The sequence below is a fragment of the Cyprinodon tularosa genome, unplaced genomic scaffold, assembly GCF_016077235.1.
Source record: "Cyprinodon tularosa strain WSP-4 unplaced genomic scaffold, ASM1607723v1 ctg272, whole genome shotgun sequence".
In the NCBI taxonomy this organism is placed as follows: Eukaryota; Metazoa; Chordata; class Actinopteri; order Cyprinodontiformes; family Cyprinodontidae; genus Cyprinodon; species Cyprinodon tularosa.
This window is the reverse complement of record NW_024038977.1, coordinates 544681-564229: the sequence shown is the minus strand read 5'-3', so window position 1 is coordinate 564229 and position 19549 is coordinate 544681. Positions and strand designations below refer to the sequence as shown.

The window sequence follows — 19549 nt, the reverse complement described above, 5'->3', positions numbered from 1 at the left end:
AAAGACCAGCTTTTTTAAATGCTAACTGCAGGTTCTCTATAATGGAACACCGATCCGGGTAAACAGCACCACTCCTCTGTTGTTGCCATGGAGACTTTCACTTCCTGTGTCCACTCCCAGGACAATGACAGCAGCATTGGGTGAAACAGGAAGTGTCCCACTGTGGGGGGCTTTAACAAAAACACCATCACACCATTGTTATTAAACACAGCTGTTCTTTAGATGTGAGAAATGTCAAATTAAAGTTTGAACTTTCTCTACAAGAAAATCAATATCTTGTTTAACCTAAATCAGCACAAACTGTGCCACAAACAAATGATGCATCCTTGTGTAATGATGCATGATGCAGCCTTCATAACAATTATCCCAAAGATTAAAAGCAAAACATTACTTTGACTCAATGCAGTGGTAACTCAATTGTGGTAACCGTGGCTTGTAGAAAAAAAAAAGTTACTTAAAGGTAGTTTGCTACATGAAGCCAAAAAGGTTCTATTTTTAATCTGAGAATTGTTATGCTATTGTTAACATATTCACAGGGAAATCTGCTTATTTGATGCTTTCCAGGAGCCAGTCACTGCAAAAAACTCAATTGGAGGCTGTTTTAAAAACATGGCTGCTCACAGAGGGCTCTATCCCAGAATACTAATGGAAAGTTAAGGGGAAGGAAAAAGTAAGGCCAGTACCATATTTTTTAAGTTTTCTTCTATTAGAGGCAGCATTGATTAGAAGACAGACACATTTGGCTGTCTGGAAATATGAAGAGGTCAAGAAAGTTATCAAGATGAGTTTTGAAACTCTAGATAGAAAACTACAGGTAGCATGTCAAGAAGCTGAATACTGCGTAGCTAGCTGAGCAGTGAGCTCGAATAATTAACCATGTACTTTAAATGTAAAGTGGAGGATTTTCGCAAATTTTTGAAAAGAACCACCCTCTCCGCTTTAAAAAAAAATGCACACGCACAACCCTGTACCCACTCCAGAGAGGGAACACCTATTAAACGTGTGCGAGAGCATGCACGAGTACATTTCTCCCCGTGCACACTCTGTTTAAAAGTTGCTGTTCTCATCACTCATACAAGCTTACTTTGCAAAAGAAGATTTGCTATTTTTTTCTCTATATATCTATCACCGGTAAGTGAAAATGGGGACGAGCCCGTAGGACGGCCTTATGTAAACTTATCACCAGCATGATTGGCAATTAGGAGGACCACTTATTCTGATGATCCACCCAGAAAAAGAACATATATACCTTTAAGTAACAAAAAAATAAAATACAATTACAACACAACTCAACTCCAATTTTATTTATAGAGCACATTTAAAGGAAAAGTCCGGTCAGCAAGGAATAATCAATGGTTCATTATTTATACCTAAAACTAATACATTTGCTGTGATTTAATTAATTTAGAGATCTGAGAGCGGCCAATTTTGCCCAAATATAGTAACATCTCACTCCTGACATCTTCCAGCAGTGACGTCACGGTGCGGTAAGCCTAGCGCCATTCTCCCCGCTTTACAAGCAAAATAAATGGAACCTACTAGACACATCTGCAATCAACAACAATTATTGAAGATTTCCAGAGGACTTCACCACTGAAATTCACCAGAGCTATAGTTAAACTGACAATGCCCACGTGCATGGCAGTTGGATGTTGGAATACATCGGGTAAAAGTGAAAAAAAAAAATTGTTATTTCACCTTTCTGATTCATTCATCATTGGATTGCCATCTTGAAGAGGAAGGATTTACCATCGAACCTCTGGCCAGAGAAAAAACTCATCATATATAGCCAAAATTTGGAAGAAAAATGTTTTCAAGATGACTTGGATAATAGCGCTCTGTGACAAACACCAGATACAGCACTGGGACTTGATCAACAGCCGATACCGCACTGTGACGTCACAAACCGGTAGCTGGCAGTAGTATTCTTTGAGAAACATGGATCTCCAGTAAAGCACATTAAAATGAAATTTACTCTTAATTAAAAACACTTATAATTTATTGAACAGTTTGTAATAATTTCATTTTTAAAGAAATTTCAGAAGTTTAAATTCTGAATATGACTGGACTTTTCCTTTAAAAACAACTGCAGGTGACCAAAGTACTGTGCATGTAAAATAGCATGAATGATAAGAGAAAACAAGAAAATTATTTAAATTAAAATCTTTTCCAAGAGAGAAAATAATATTTTTTAGCAAACATTGAAAAGCCTAAACTGATCTGGCAGATCAAACATGACAGGGAAAGTTAATCAAACGCTGCCACAACAGAGGCTCGGTCACCTTTGGTAACATAAGCCTATTAACATGAAAACTAACTTCTATCTTTTTATCCATTCAGATTAAAGTTTATTGAACAACAGAGGTTATAAATATTTTCATCTAAGTGGCCAACATTGCACGTTTCTAACAATCATGGAGTCAATCCAATTCAACAAGCTATTGATTCCAGGAACCAATAGTAATTAAATGCTATGTCAATAATAATAATCATGATATTAATAGATCTAATCTAGTTCTCAGCTTCTTATCCTCTCTGTTTTTCCAACACATCCATTTCAGCTCTACTTAACAAATGTGACTTTGCAATTACAAACCAAAAACCAAAAAGATATGATGTAAAAACTGTGGTTTAGGCTAAAATATGGAGTCTAACAGAAGTCTCAGATTTTAGGGTCACGTCATGCTTATGTTTTATTGTTGTAGAGAGTGGAAAAATGTTTTTTTTTTCCTTTTAGATTCCAAGGCAGCTCTGGAAACATCAATATGACACACTCGTTTGGCTGATACAGTGGGAAAAGTGCACCACCCTGCATAAAGTTTTCCAGCAGACAGAGGGTACATCATTAACAGCTGCCTTTTGGTCCCATTTTCTTTTAAGTTTAAAGGTTCACTGGAAGTTTAAATAAAAAAAAAAAAGTGGTTAGATTCCTGTTTCAAAAGATCACAAAAACATGGGCCTCTTCTAAGTGCCTAACACATGGATGTGAAAGCAATGTTACATATGCAGAGTCTCACAAATACATGCAAGCCAAAGAAAGAAGGGGCTGGATTCCACCTGGAGCAGCTGGGTTACATTAATCTGAGCAGATCACCGTCACTCCAAAGACTCCATCTGAGAAGCCACAGCACGTTTCACAAGCATCCCAATGGTGGCTCTCTGGTGAGCTAAAAATACACTCCTATTCTAGTTTTAGCTGATGCCGAGGCGAGCAGTACTGAGCAGCAAACCGGACAGAGGTCAGAGACAAACAAAAAAAAAAACTTAGAAGGCAAAAACACCCTGGTCATTGACGTACCAAACTAGAACTGAAACTTACTGCTTATCAATTAATTTCTTAATATCATTTTTCAATTCATAAATGGACAGCAAATGGTGCTTTATAGGAGTTTTTTTTTTTTTAGAGAATCGGAAGCAGTTGAAGCTAAAACTAAAACCACTCGATGAGTTCTGGATAGAAGACATTTATGGATAACGGAGGTTAAATGCACAACATATTTGTATTTCGCACACTTTTGGCAAAATATCTGCAAATCGCATGTTTTAGAGCAGGGGTCTTCAACGTGATTGATGAAGTTCCAAAAAAGGAAAATGAAAAACAATCCACTGGACTTTGTTTCCAAGTTTAAAGAGGTTTCATTTACCATCCAGGAAGCTTTTTCAATTCAAATGACTATAACCTGGATGACTGAGAACTTTCACCAGCGTTGATCCATGGAGAGACAAGCAAGGAACCCCTTGCCACGTCAGGTAGGTATTAGGTAGGAGTAGGGTACAAAAACATCCACATCTTTTTAGGTATTTAGAGGAAACAAATGCAATAATATAAGCAAAGTATGTGAGAACACTGGACAGATAATAAAAGGTTTGCACTGAAGAAGGAGGGTTCTGCAGAGGTGCAATAATGCAAACCACAACAGCAAGGCCAATATGGGCCAAAATCCCTCCTTCGCATTTTTTTTTTTTTTACGTTTTGAAAGGAACACCATAATTAAAACACAGCATATTCTGTTGTTTCATTTATTTAATGATCTGAAAAACTGTGTGACTGTTTTATAAGAAATAATGAAGGGGATGAAGACTTTCTCACCACTGCATGATCCAAATAGTGCTTTAGAAAGAAGAAAAATCAAGCAACTGGGGCAAATTATGGGCACAAAGGTTAATCTCAGATGCTTCTGCTGCATTGCGAAGCCCAGAGGAGCTTCAAGCATAACAAACAGCACATGATGCTTGGAGAAGTCAAATCAGAACAATTTATGGATTTTAGAAGGGTTAAAACTGCTTCACTCTTATTGTTTGACACCCAGATATTTTCAGAAGTTATACTCTAGAACACTGGGTGCAGGAAGATCCACAACTTTTCCATGTTTCTTCATCACAAGTTTAGTGGTAAACAAATAGATCTCTAACAAAGCCACTATATGCAACATTGTCAAGGTAAATTTAATCCAAGCAAATTTGTTTTGTGATTCTCCGTCTAACGAAAAGGCAATTAATTCCTAAATAAAGAGCAGTTTGATAATACTTATCAGAGCTTAAGAGTGACAGTAAAAACCTTTCATCTAAATTAAATACAGAGTAAACACAGGCTTCACTTTTTTCAGCTATTAGTACTGACACCACATCCAGTTTAAGCCCGGTTTAAGTTGCAGAATTATCCAAAGCACATCTGTTTAGAGTATTAGGGGGAAAAAATCTCGACCTGTAATTACAGAGAGGCGTTACAGAGGCTCTCGCTGTCTTCTGTGAGGATGGGGGATGACTTGCCTGCTTTCTGCCCTCAGCAGATCGGAGGCCGTTTGAAATCTGAGCCCTTAGGTTCAGACGGAGCCGCAGCCCAAGGAGAGACAGCAGGAGCTGCTGTGTGATAACACTGATTTTGGCTGCCTGCCTCAAGGATGGGGGGGGCATGGAAGATATTGGTGGGAATGTGTAATGAAGGAACAGAGAGTGGAGGACTTATGTTTTAATTCACATCATAAAATGATACATGATGATTCATGATACAAGCAAGTTATTGTTGTATTTAGCCTTCTTTATCTTGTTCAAGTGTTTAGTCATTGAAGCAGCAGTGTTCCCAAGAGTCAAGGGTTTGTTAGTCAAAACAAGGCAAGCAACTAGACATAGGCTTTTTTTAGACTTACACAGACTTTTCACAGAAATTTTGTTCAGTACAATAAAAATTCCACATTTCCGCATTGCTCTAGTGAAAACACATCCCTATGTTACATTTGGGGTAACTAAATAATTAATTCCCTGGTGTTTTTGGACCGTGGGAGAAAGCCAGAGTACCTTGAAAGCACAACACATAAACAGGGAGAAACTGTGCCGAAATAGATTAGATAGTAAGTAAGTAAGTAAGGTTTATTTATATAGCATCTTTCACAGACAGAGGTCACAAAGTGCTTCACAAAATTACAATACATTTACAGTCACAAAAGACATGGTCATAAAACAACCCTTGATCTACTAGAATTTAAATGTTTTCTTAAACAAATAGGTTTTCAGTTCGCTCTTAAAAACAGCAGAATCAAGTAAGCGCAAGCAAAGCGGGAGATTGTTCCAGAGAGTCGGTGCAACCGCCTGAAAGGAGATCCATCGAGGATCTTCTTCCTCCAAGGCACCAGTGTCACTAATATCTCCACATTTCAGCTACTAGAATATATTGCTTTAAACTTCCTTTCAAGAAGTTATATGAAGGCGAAGGTAGTTTAATACGGATGTTAACATAGTACATATTAGGGCTGGGCGATAATTCAATAACGATATATATCGATCGATAGACGTGTGGCGCAATAGAAAAAAAGAGAGTCGATAAAAGTTCGATAAAAAAGAAACGCTGTTTTCCTTCCTTCTCATTGTAGCCTAGCATGTAGGTTTATGCTAGTCGCTACTTCCTCCCAACCAACCACAATCGTGGACCCAGGCACGGCGTCACAAAGCGCCGCCCTCTCAAACCACAACACAGAGCACATGAAGATGTCGCAGCAAGGAGAGGCGGAGGAAATTGTTCCAAAGAAGGGTTATTGTAGTTCGCCAGTTTGGCAGTATTTAGGTCATGGCAAGTCGGGCAAAAAACAAACCACAGTCATCTGTAAAATTTGTAGGGAACCAGTGAAAACGAAGTCTGATAACACAACCAACTTTTTTTCTATCATCTCAGCCGCTCACACCCGCTGGAGTACGAGCTGTGTAATCCCTGGCGCGGCTCTCCTCCGAGGAATCTTCGGGAATTTCGGGAAAATATATTTATATTTTCAGTTCTGGGCAGTTTCCCACGTAGTTCTAACAATTGAGAGAAAAATGCTGAGGGGCCAGCAACTTCAAAGTAATAACTCAGGTTAAAGCAGGAAACTAAGCCGAACCAGGTGCAGCTTAGAAGAATGGGGGCGGCGGGGATGGGGGGGTGGGGGTCCATTTATTTACTTGTTATATTCATTTTGTTCACTTTTCTGGTCCCTTTAGTTTATTCTTTGTCAGTATTTAATAACATAACCCAGGTCTCTTAAGTTATTTTTCTTTAAAACAATTCTGTTATGGTTAAAAAAAGTTGGTTAAATAAAGATTTAATTCAAAGTCTGTGTTTGTGTTCTTTATTAAAATGAAATCATTTAGCCATATTATAAAGAGTCCAGGCAGAGCAGCACATAAAATATGGTTTCAAATCTTTTCAATAATTATCGATATCGATCAATATGCATTTTTTTTTTATCGATAAGCTTTTTTTCTATATCGCCCAGCCCTAGTACATATAATATTCCGGTGGTGAAATATTTAACTGCAGCATTTCATATCTGCAGATCAATTTGTTAAGTTCTCATGCCTTTATTCCACTAAACCGGGTCAATAATCCACAGAAATAAGCATTGTGAACAAACTCCTTAACTGAACAAAAGCTTATTGTCTCAGCTGAGAATGTCAGAACAGCCAAACCCTTCACATGAAGTCTTACTGAGCCCACACGAGCCTGAACTTTCCATCTCCATAGCTAGATCTGCTGGATGCCTTTTACACTGCTCCCATTTAGAACAGAAACCCAGACACAAAAAGCAGACCAAAAATATCAGCATAACTGCGTTAAAGACTAGTGAACAGGATTATTCCCAGATGGGAAATATATGTTTCCAGCAGATTTGGGACCTGCCCTGAGGTCTCCTCTACTAGGATCAATCAGATCCCTATCAAGCCCTTTTGATGAGGAGAGGTTGTGGCTCTACTCTGAACACGTCAGAGATCACAGAGCTGCTCAGCTACTTGTATCCATGATATTCTTCTGACCATTATCTACAGCAGGCATCCCTAAAGTCAGTCGTTGAGTGTTGCTGCCCTGCAGGTTTAAGAGGTTTCCCTGCTATAGCACACCTGATTTTCATTGATAGCTGATTAACAGGCTGTTGCTAATCATCAGAATCAGCTGTGCTAAAGCAGGGAAACCTCAAAAACCTGCAGGACAGCGGCCTTCGAAGACCGACTTTGGGCAAGCCTGCTCTACAATGATGTAAAAACTACTAGACCCACTCTGGTTTTCATCAACTTCTTGTTCCAAAAGTATGTGTTGACCCTGTCACACCGATTTAGCCAGCGTATACCCGAGGTCCCAGAAACACTGTCATACGCTGAAATTTGTTTTCTTTTTTCAGTTTTGTGCATATACCTAGAGTATTCATAATAAGTCCAGAAATTATGTCCAAAGACAGCCTAACTTATGCATAATGCACGGAAGATCATCCCTTTGAAATTATGCACCAGCATCAGTTAAAGCCAATTCCCTCAGGTGCCCTGTCTGCATAAAGAGATGTCTTTGATGGCGGTATTAACCTAACTGCTGTTTATCACAGTTGTCTGGAACACATCAGACTGTAACTTATGCCCCACATATGAGCATACGCTCACATAAGTAGGGAACTGGAGAGATGGAACAGGGACCCCCTAATTATGTATATTGTATGAAATTGTGTTATATCAAACTGGTCCTATAGTCCTTCATTACATATGCAATAATGTAACGAAAGTAATTTCGCCCTGAGATTATTAAAGTATTTCTGATTCTGATTCCTCATTGATGGGACAGGTGTTGTGAATGAAACGGTGCCCAGCTTGAACGTTTTCCCGTGTGTCGCTAAATGTGTGCATTGATGACTGAAAGAGATCTTCTGCCTTCATTTATCTTTTTACTACAGTGTGTTGAATTCATGGTAATGTGAATTTAAAGACATTTGACTTAGTGGAAAGAATTGCAGTTGGGAATATAAAAAAAGTCCAATCAACTAAAACTTTTGCGACCCCCATGCAGTGGGGTCGCGGACCCCATGTTGAAGACCTCCGGCTAAATCGTCAAGGTGACGGGGGCTTGACCTGAAAAATACAACGAACATGACAAAAAAAAGGTCTGATATATTTTTTTTCAATGACTGTATATCTTATGGCTACATCAAAGGGCTGGAATGTAGAGTATTTTCTCTTCTGGCTCAGCACCTTTTTCCCCATGACGGACCAGGGCTACGCCTGCATGAGACTGCAAGGCCAAAATTCAGTGATCCATTCCAGTGTTAACAAGATGGTAAGATTCCCTAATATAGAATGACCTACCCACCACGGACTCATGATGTTAAACAGTTGATTCTCATTCCGGCTGCTTAGCTTAGAAATGAATCACCCCCATCTTCCAATAAAATCATTGCTTGAAGAGTCCAGCTTAATCATTTTCCTTGAAGAGCCAAGATGATTCACTCACACACACAATAAAAAAAAAGTATTTCCAAAACTACAACTGGAGATCCTTTCACTGACTTTTCAAGCAGGAAATGAGACAAGGGGCAGTCAGAGTCCAATCCATGCTGTTAACAAGCTCCACTTTGTGCAAAGAAATGCCTCAAATACAGCCACAGGTCTTGTTTTGGTACAATATAGCTTTATTATCCTTTAAGGCAACTGCATCACCATGTACTGTTGAGAAGTTGTTCAATTGTGAAAACCAAACTCCCATCAGCCTCAAAAGTTCCACAGTGGTAACAATACGATCCACTATTCAGGGTAAACCTAAAGCTGCTCCTCTTGTCTGACCATATACTCCATTTACACTACCCTTGAAAAACCGTGCAGAGACCGGTGCGAAGTAACTTAGATAACTTTCGTGTTTAAATGGAAAGCAAACTGAACTGAACCAAGCTAGACACAACCGAACTGAGCTAACTGCAGACCAGTTCCAGAGGTGGGCTCGACTCGGTTTTTCCCTGGCTCGGTTCTCTGATAACAAGAGCGCATGAGCATCATCTCCATCTGGCTACACATCCCGATTCATACTCCATTCCAGTCGTTGGCGGTAATGCCCCTCCGGTAGTTGCTTGCCAACCAACACAAAACAGAAGAAGAACAACTATAAACATCCACGAAAGGTTGCCGTCTTTGCCTGACCCTCCGCAAATACCGAAGTACAGCAATAATAATCAAGCATAACTTTCTGAATGTGACGGGCGCCGCCATTTTGATTTGCTTGATTCCCTCCTTCTTCGTTTTCTTCTTCTTGTGTTTTATGGCTGTTGGCAAACAACTTTTTGTGCATTATTGCTACCAACTGCTTGATTTCCTCCTTCAATACTGGCAGTAATACCGCAGATCGTCACTAGGAGGCCAGGAGTCGAGGAACCGAGATAGCGTGATGTGTAAATGGTCGTCAGAACCGAGCTCAGCTTGGTTAACTGATCCGAGCTCGGATCGGTCTTGGCATGGATCGGTTTTTCCAAGAGTAGTGTAAATGGGGTAATTATACTAGTGTGTCAGTCTCCAGGTGTTGTTCCTGGTCTTTTAAAGCTGGGTGGGACAGAAGGGTGCATGTACAGCAACATGGTGAAATTATTTCTTTATCCATATTTTAGAAGCTCCAAATGTCACTATTACTGTGAAAGAAAATGAATCAAGTTTGATCTCCAAGAGCTCTACATCATCTGGTCATTCACCATGACAAGGCTTACCTGGTATAAACAGATAGGCTTATGCTACACTCGTTTTTTTAATCAAAGAAATACAGGGTATTCCAGCTAAAACAGACAGAATAACGGAGTCTACAGGTAGTGCCATTGGTGCAGCCATGTTTGTTTTGTTTCAGCCAAACATTCCTGGTTGACATCTTACACATCGCTGCATTCCATTGGTTTTAAACCTATCTAAAATCCAGGCTAATTCATCTATTGGCTACTGGTAAGATGTATTTTCGGGAGTTTGTTGATTCAAAGATCTCCGGACAATTCATCTTGCTTTCCATGGAAATGGTAGGCAGGAGTAGACTGCCCCGCCATTAATAAGCCCATCTAAAGATAGCTAAATTCAAAATCCATCTCATCCAGACTGGTTTTCCATCAGTACCTTTCAGCCATCTCCACTCTTCTTTCCCTTTTTGCCTCCTTCTGACAGAAAGCAGACTACTGTGGACTGCCAGAATATTTTATAGATAAGAGGAGCAGAAGGGGAAGCAACGGAGGAAAAAGTCTAAACCATCCCTGACATAAACCTCACTGTATAACCGTCCAGTTTCCTTAAAGTTTGAATATCGCATTCTTTTCTGAGTGGCTGTTGAAAAATATGCTTTACAAATTACTTTTTGGTTAGAAATTCTAATTTTTATTAATGTTTTTTTTCCTACAATTTAGTAAGCATTAATGTAACCGACAGGGTGAACGCTCTCATCATGGCAGGACTGCTATTGTGTACCATAACAGAGCAGCACATGCCTGGGGATTAACCACGGGCCCTGTCATGTCTATGTTGAGAGGCTGCAGGGGGGCCACAAGCTTTGTCACCACTGTAACACAACACGCACAAATTCAGCAAAATATGGCTTCAGTCTGAGGGGACGTCTGAACGAGCCCCTGGCATTTAACCCATTTGGCAAAAGCACAGCTGCTACTGACCATACCATTGCAATAATTTTAAAATAGACGTAAAAGCATTCATACTGTACCTCTTCAGACTCCCTTCTTCTGTATTTTGCATTGTAAACACAAACTGCAAAGTGTTTTTACTGAGGATGTATCTGATTAAAGGGAAAATTGTAAGTCAATGAAAACTGTTAATGGGATGTTAATTAGTATGTCTATATATTTAACCTTTGACCTAATTAACTGAAATACTGCATATAAGCAATAGACTTAAAAGAGAGAAACACAACTTAATTAGCAAATTTGAAGTAATTTACCCATGTTGAAAATGTTAAAGATGAGGTTATTTAAGTTGTAAAACTGGACCCAAACCCTTTGATTACACCACAGAGCCTTGTACAATCAACCATCCATAATATGAAAGAGAGTGGCCAATCTGCAAACAAATCAGGCCATACCAATCTATCTAAAAGCTGATTAATACTCAGAAACCAGGTCGTCTGCGTGTGTCGCAGTGAACGCAAACATGTCCCCGCCCCTTCTGCAGACACTCTGCAGAAGGTAGAGGTTATGTAGAGGTGCACCCCTCTGCAGAAGGGGTGCACCTCTACATAACTGTGGGTGACCGCAGACAGTGCCGCAGACAGGAGGCCTTTGATTGGTCAATTCTACCAGGTTGTTTTACTTGCATGAACGCCCTTGTGGAAAACGACTCATGAAGATGGACCAGCCAGAAGAGCGTGGTGTGGGAGAACGCTGGGACCCTTTTTCCACCTGGATCCTGCTCTTTTTAACCCTCATGTCCCTCCGTTGGCACGCAAATGTGCCCCCACTTCCTCACCACCACGGCCGTATCTAAACCCACAGCTAGTTCGTGATTGACCGTGGCATATACGCTATTCACAGCATGGAAAAACAGAAATAGATTAAAAAAATTGAAGATGCATCGATCCGATACTTGGATCGGATATCCGCTCCGATATTGACAAAATAGCTGGATTGGATATCGGTGATTTGACATTGGAGATCCAATCTAGTGTACTTTACATAAAATTTCTTTCTTTTTGCCGCTTATGTGTTAATAAATAATATAAAGTACATTTATACCCATTTGTTATCATTTGTTACCTTTTTTAACAATATTTATCTCAAGCTTAAAGTCTTCACTCACATGGGAAGATATATGGTTCCTTTACTCAACAGTTGAATTAGATCGGCATCGGATATCGGCCGATACTCTTAACCCAGGTATCGGGATCTGACTGGATCAGGTGCATCTCTAGAAAAACTTATAAGGTCTAGATTTACAAAGGTGTAAACATTAGACCAAGCATTGACTCAAGAGGACCGATAAATACCATCACAGTTTGGGTTTTTGTTTGCCTCTTTTATTTGACGTGTACAGTGGTGCATACCATCATTAAAATGTAACTCTATGACATGTTTACCCCACAGATATCAGAGTGGACTTCCCCATTAAGATACTGATAGAAGTGTTTTGCTTTATAAACAACTACTTGGTTTTATTTAGTTCAAGAACAAAGCAAAACACTTTCTGCACGGTGTCTCCCTCCTGCTAGAGTTAGAAACAGCAGTGAGTTAATGAGGGGAAATGCAAAATGTGAGGAAGCTTGAGAGGCCAAAGCCTCGCTCACATAAAGGCCCGCTGAAGAAAGGGGAGCTTTGTTCAGAGCAACACAAGCAGGTTCCTCTTTAATGACTTCATGAGCATGCCAATCACTTACGCCACACAATTCCATCATGCAGCCACACCATTCAGAGACATCCCCATCATGTGAGCAAAGTAGCATGTGATTCCTAGCACAACACCCCCCAGTTCAGTGAAATGACCCCATCGTCATGAGGATGGGGTCATTTTTAACTGAACTGGTAACAGGGCGCTCGCTGCTTCAGTTTCTATAGCTCTGAAATGGTGATCGGAAACTTCAATCCTTTTTATAGAGGATTTTTGTAAGCTACAACCAAGAAGTCCTCTGATGGAGGCCATCTAGTAAACACAGTTCCTCAAGCCTCTCTTGAATTTAATACATTTTTCCCTGATACCTGTCAGGGTATCAGGGAAATGTAGTTCTGAGATTCTACCATCAGGGTGCTTCTCAGTTATAATCAGGGGTAATAACCTTTCCTATTTCAAATCCACAGGGCTAAACAGGGATCAGAACCACAAACAACCTTAACAGAGGTCAATTTCCAGGTACAAAAAGTAACGTACCTATCAATTGCACTAGATATGAAATTTGAGTGTTTTTTTTTGTTTTTTGTTTTTTTAAAGCTTTTCCGTAAGCAAGTATTTAAATGTCTAAACTAGCTAAATAAATACATAGATAAAATCAGGTCGACTGCATGGGAAGTGACCTGTTTGTTTACAGATACAAAGTGGGTAAAAAGTGAGGGCATGGATTTTAGCAAAAGAGCAAATTGTAGAAGTGTAGGAAAACCATAACAGTTGCTTTTGTTTGAAGGAAATACTTGATAAACTGTTACTAGACTTGATTATCAGCTTGTCTAATGGTACTACGTTGAGGACAGAAAGAGTGTAGGAGTAAGCAGTATAAAATGATGTCACACACTTTGCATATCTTTCACTGTCAGAACATCGAGTCAATGCTTTCCAGTGGTAAAGATATCAAGTTCTCTAACAAGTGCAGCTGGTCCTTGAGTATGCAGCCCGCAGCATCACACCTCCTCTAGCAATTCAATTCAATTCAGTTTTTTTATATAGCGCCAATTCAGAACACATGTCATCACAAGGCACTTTACAGTTCACCCGATCATGCAGTCAAATTGGTTCAAAGTTTTCTATCTAAGGAAAACCAGTTGATCGCATCGACTCCTTGACTCAAAGGCAATCCCTCACACTAAGCATGCTTGTAGCGACAGTGGAGAGGAAAAACTCCCTTTTAACAGGAAGAAACCTCCAGCAGAATCAGGCTCAGTGTGAGCGGCCATCTGCTGAGGCCGACTGGGGTTCAAGGAGACAGAAGCTGACATACAAGAAGAACCAGAGATACAAAAGAAAACTGTCAACCAGCTCCCCAGGCGGCTCTATCCAGGAAACACACAGCCAGACAGACAAGCTCTAAACCAGCTGTCATGTCAGAGGATGAAGAGAGCACATCTATCCAGCACACCTACCTGTAAGGTGTGAGGTGCTTTTCCAGATCCCTATTTTAACCCCTTTAACCAAACCAATGAGATGTTTGGTGCCGAAAAGCTAAGTGTAAGGTCTATTTCAGGTAAAACACTTCACAAAGCCCCCTATTATGGATGACTTCCCCCTTTAATATCTTACAAGTTAGTTCACTGAGATCAATGGTCCTGTGTGTATATCCGTTTATGGATTCCACTCAGCAAATACAACCTTTTTTCAGTGTTTTAAATTCTAGCAGATGTGTTGTTTACCCTCCTGAAACATTCCAAAATATGAAGGTGGAGAGTCAAAGAACAAAAGGTTTAATATCATGGGAACAGTGCTTAGCATTTCAATTTAAGTAACGTTTAGGGGCATCCATACATTTATGTTTAGGAAAGAAGGATAAAGCTGATTTTCCCCTGATATACCAACCAAACAGGTCAGCATGGAGTTCCTTAAGCAGCGAGCTTTGGAGTTAACTCATCTATAGTCTTCTCTGCGCATCCTGCAATGATAACTTCAGCTTCTTTTCCAGCCTGTCGGCCAGATGGTGCATTCAATTTAACCCTTGAACTGGGAAATCAGAGTGGCATAATCTTCAGGGTGACATTTGTGGACCCTCCTTATATTCACCATCATTTGATCCGACCTCTGTGTCCACTATTACAACCATGACATTGAATACTATTGTTGTAAGAGATATTCTGCACGTATAAACAATGATGGAACTTTAAACATCCATCCTGAATGCGGAAGTCGGATACGGTTGTTTTGTTTCAACTTTTTTTTTACTTGGAAATTAGAATTTTCTGGAATTCTAGTTGAATTTTTTTACTCTGAAGTCAGAAATTCCAACCTCAGGGTACAAATGGAGATCGCCTTTTATGTTCAAACCTCAGAGGAACAGGAAGCCGTTACTAATAAAATGTCCCTTTACATATTGAGCAGTTAAAAAAAAAAAACACACACACACATTTCAAATTTTTCAATTTAGGTACGAATGTTTAGAGTATCAAAAAAGTTTAGCCAGTTGAAAAAAATATATATATATCTAAAGTTTCCATGCTAAAATGATGCAGATGGAACATGCGTATATATTTACTTTGAGGTTGTTTGGGGGTTTTTTCCCCCCATCTTTACCCAGCAGGAACTAATTAGTTCTTTTGTACGGTTGAAAAATAGTTCAGTGACACTTTCAGCTTCAAAGACATCCGGTTTGTTCGTTCATTGAGAGGCCACACATCAGGTCTAACAGGGTGGCAGGCGGTGATGTAAGGGGATGACAAAACCTGAAGTCACTCATTGTTTCACTAAAGCCATTTTTACGCATGACTAACACCATCCTCACAGCTTCATGTATTTGCTCAAGTGACAGCATGCAGTGCTTTATATGTTACAGAAAGAGATCAAACTGGCTCCACAAACAGTATTTGTATTTAACCCAGCCGGCACAGATCATTAAGGAAACAGAACAGTGAGTTAGGTAAGTCTGTAATCCATAGAAGTTATCAAAGGGTCATAGTAACAGCAATTTTATAATCTATAACAACTCTTATTAGGATGCAAAGAAAACAGTGGACCTGAAAATGAATTATAATATTAATCTATCACATATTTAGGCCAATTGAACTGTTTAGTTGCACTGTTTAATGACTTAAGGGTCACCTGAGAGGCTCATCTTTGCAACGTGTACCTTGTACGACCTTTATTTTAAAAAATGACGTATTGTAGATCCTGTTTTTCCCCTGGAAACGTCACCCAAATTTTCAAAAATTCACAAGTAGCAGATGCTGGAGTTGAAAAAAATTGAACTTTTGCTGCTCGACGTGCCACATCAACAAATCAGAGAAGCTGATTTGGGAGCTGGCGGGGAGAAAAGAGAGCGCTCCTGATGCAGAGCGCTATGATCACTCACTGAAACTGTTTATTAACGCCTAAATTAACTTTAAATCTTGAAACCTCCAGGAAAAATATGATTGGTTTTATTATCCTGATGCTTGCAGTTTGTGCCACATACCAGAAAAATGCTAACATCTACTTCCACCTGCAAAGAACAGTAGAGTGAAACCTCCCAGCTGCTGGGGATTCCCAGTGAAGGCGCCCCGCCAGCATGTGGGGGTCTGCATCCTAAATGACAGCTAAATCATATTTTAAACAAAGAGTAGTAACCTTGATCAACTCGATGCACAGACAATGTTTTACTTGGACTTTCTCGGATAAAAATATATTTAAAATACTTTTTAACAGGTTAACCAGCAAATATAGCAAAGCCGCTCTCTGCCACAGGAGCAGCAGAAGCATCAGACGCATCTGGACACACTTTACTGGACGTCTGACCTTAATGTGGACAAGCATCAAAAATGAAGCCGCAGAAGTTTTTTTGATGGCGTTAGGTATGAACGTAGCATTATATTTTCTCATTGTTTGAATGAAACCCAATGTTGTACCTGAAAATGATCTCATGTCTTCCTTATAAAAATGTCCACCTTTAGTCATGCACACATATTTCCCATAATCGGCACAAAAGCATTGATGTAAAAGACAAAAAAATAGCTGCATTCCACCTCAAAATGCACGAAATAGTGTTTCAGAGTCTAAATTTCTGCTTTTTTCGGGGGAGGAGAACCTCGGACCACCCTACGCCGCGCAAATCTTAAAGACGTTACACACCAAGGTGTACACCCTATGAAATATTCCCAGCTAAAACCCTTTTTTGCACCAATCCTGCTGTCTGATAAAGGAGAATCACTGCCAAACAGAAACACTACATTCATTGATCGGTATTAAACAGCCATTGCATAAAGTTTAAGAACAGAAACTTTGTTTTTCTTTGTTTGAAACTTTGTTTTCTTTTCATAGTTTGCAAATGTTAAATGACAAACATTTTACAGCTTTTACTGACGCCTATGGAAAAACCAATGCAGGGTTATTAAAGATATCATTAGTGATCCACGGTTTCCCTGACAGGAAGAAATAAATTAACCTTGAAGTGCTTATCAGAAAGGAGAAGCAGGATGGTTTGAAACAACTACTCCTTCTACATACGACCCCTCTGCTCTTCTCACTGAGAATGAGAGTGATATCAGCTACACTGCCCTGATTAACACTTTCCCCTGAGTCCATGATAAATTCATTCAAACTGTGCCAGGAAGTCAGATTGTAAAACACTCATCCCTCTTTTTAGCATCCTGATGTTGCAGATGTTTAGTTTCCTTTCAATCTGTGCTTTTTGTTTTTTATGAGTTTTTAGTATTTCTTAGCTTCCTTTAAAGTCAGAACTGTGATTAAAGGAAAGCCAAGAGTTTCCATCAACAGCAGCATTTATCTCCTGCTGGGACTCAAACCAGAGTTTTTTTCCAGTCTCCATAACCTCTACTCTCCCTATTGGCGTCTGTCGTATCGCTGAATGCGTCCTGACGTGATAGAAAGCTGTGGTCCCTTTAGAAATAGCAGACCCAGGGCCTGTGGGGTGTCAGATGTCAGCGGGGACCAGTTGCTGGAGTCTGAGTCCAGGCTGCTTCCCTCATACTGAGAGCAGCTGTGTCTTCTCAGAGCTCACATTCCTTCAGGACAGACCCACTCGGCTCTCGTCACCTGCGCTCATCTAAACAGCTTACAGTTAAACGTAGCAGCAGAGAGGTTAACTGTATGTTTTATGGTAATAAATGAGAGAAATGGCCTAGAGTGGGTCTCATCTATAAGAAAAATAAGATATTTTTTCATAGATCTGATCTATTAGGCTGGTTGATTTTTTTGTTTATAAGCTTTTTTTTCTATCAGTTATATAAATCAAAACAAAGTGCTCCCACAATCTATGGGATCCTCCAATAAAATGCACTTTTTTCTGTTTTATCAGTTAGGTAAATTTGATTGGATTCAAAACTACTAATTCCATGAAGAAAGATGCAGAACTTTTTTTTTTCTTTTTACTTCTTAACTCTGCTCTACTTCAGGATAAAATCAGAATTGATCCAAAGTGGAATCAGATGCACCTAAAAGGCACTGAAGACCTAAACCTGATAGGCTGGAAAAAGGTTTGATCTGTGCATCAGCAGATTAAATGTGATCCATCAGGATGGGTGGGATGTAGGAGCTTCTGTTTCTTCGGACTCCATCCATTGACAGGCTGCAGGGCATGATTCAGCATCTTCCTCACCTTTCACATCCAGCTGCTCTGCAGGAAGAATCGCCCTCACTGCATCATAAACTGCACTGTCTGACCTCTAAATAATACATGTAAACCTTACCCATCCCACCAGGCTGCAGCCAAACACTCAAAGCACCATCCACCTCCCTCCTAGGTCCCAATGACCCTGAATGATGCAGCAATTATTTCCCTTAAAGCTTTTTATATTACAGTTAGAAAAGGTTGTTGATGCAAACAAGCATGCATTTCAATCAATCCCACTTTTAAGGAGTAATCTGCACAGGAAGCAGTCTGCAGCTACAGACAGAACTTATTTCATTGCTCAAATCTTACTCAAACATAGACATGCACGCCTTTAATTGGGATTAATCATCTAATTAAGGGATTTCTGTTACACACACACCTTAAAGGATGACAGCTGAATGCATTGTTGCAAAAAACTGCAGATCAGAGGAATAAGTTAGAGCAGCAGTGATTGGTTAGATCCTAGAAGCTGTTTCCAGCCCAAACAACTGAACATCTCTTACCTCCAGGCGAGTTTTAAAGTTAATTCAAAGCTCCTGTTTTCCAGTCGCCCTGCGCTGTAGCTTCTATCCCTGCAGATGGACTAAGTCTCTGTTTTAATTCTCTGCATTCCCACTGAATGGAAGAGTTTTAGGTCTTTTTTCTTTCTTTTCCAACCAACGCAAGTCGACAAAGATCCTCGGGAATTCAAGTCCGCGGTCAAAATTTAAGCTGATTTTCTCATTGATTGTGTTTTTTTTAAATCCCAGCTGTTTGCAGTTTGGTTGCAATTTAAAAGGCTTCTATCCGCGGCTCGCTCGGTGAGAACTCCTCTTTGGTTTTTACTAATCAGTGCGGCCGCTCTAAAGCGCGCTTCTATGCGCGTTCACGCGGCTTATGGGCGGAGAGAGAGAGGCGCGCTCTGTATTGGAGTAGCGCTGCGTTCAAGTCACATCGGAAATTAGAAATGTGGGGAATAATGTCCCACCCTCTGGTTATAAGATATACTGCGATAATATGCACTCAAATTCTAAAGTAATTACAAAAAGATGTTGTTTAGTCATTTTAAAATGTTTGACGTAATAGAGTCTGAGTTACAGATTTGTGCCTCTTGGAGTTTAAATGTAGCTTCTGTTTTATTTGTTTGTTGTTGTTTTTTTTATTTGGAAACAGTAATTATTTTATTACACTAAGACATTTTATGGATAGTTAATAACCTGGTTTCTCCTTTCCTTTTGTAAAAATAGCTGCCAAATTTATGTGCCTCTTAAGAATGACACAAACTCTGTCAGCATTCTTCTGAGTTGATTTAATAAATAAAATTGAAATTCCATTTTTTTAAAATGTATTGTCATTACACTTTAACAA

The 19549-nt window shown here is 39.7% G+C and overlaps 1 protein-coding gene across 1 annotated transcript in view; it reads right to left on the bottom strand.

Moving 5' to 3' along the window:
* The window catches only part of myo9aa (myosin IXAa), a 174342-nt gene extending 155272 nt beyond the window's left edge, over window positions 1-19070 (bottom strand). Inside the window, 1 exon segment of the mRNA XM_038289842.1 lies at window positions 18706-19070. The gene's annotated coding sequence lies outside the window, so the exon portion shown is untranslated.
* Window positions 19071-19549: the final 479 nt, after the last annotated feature.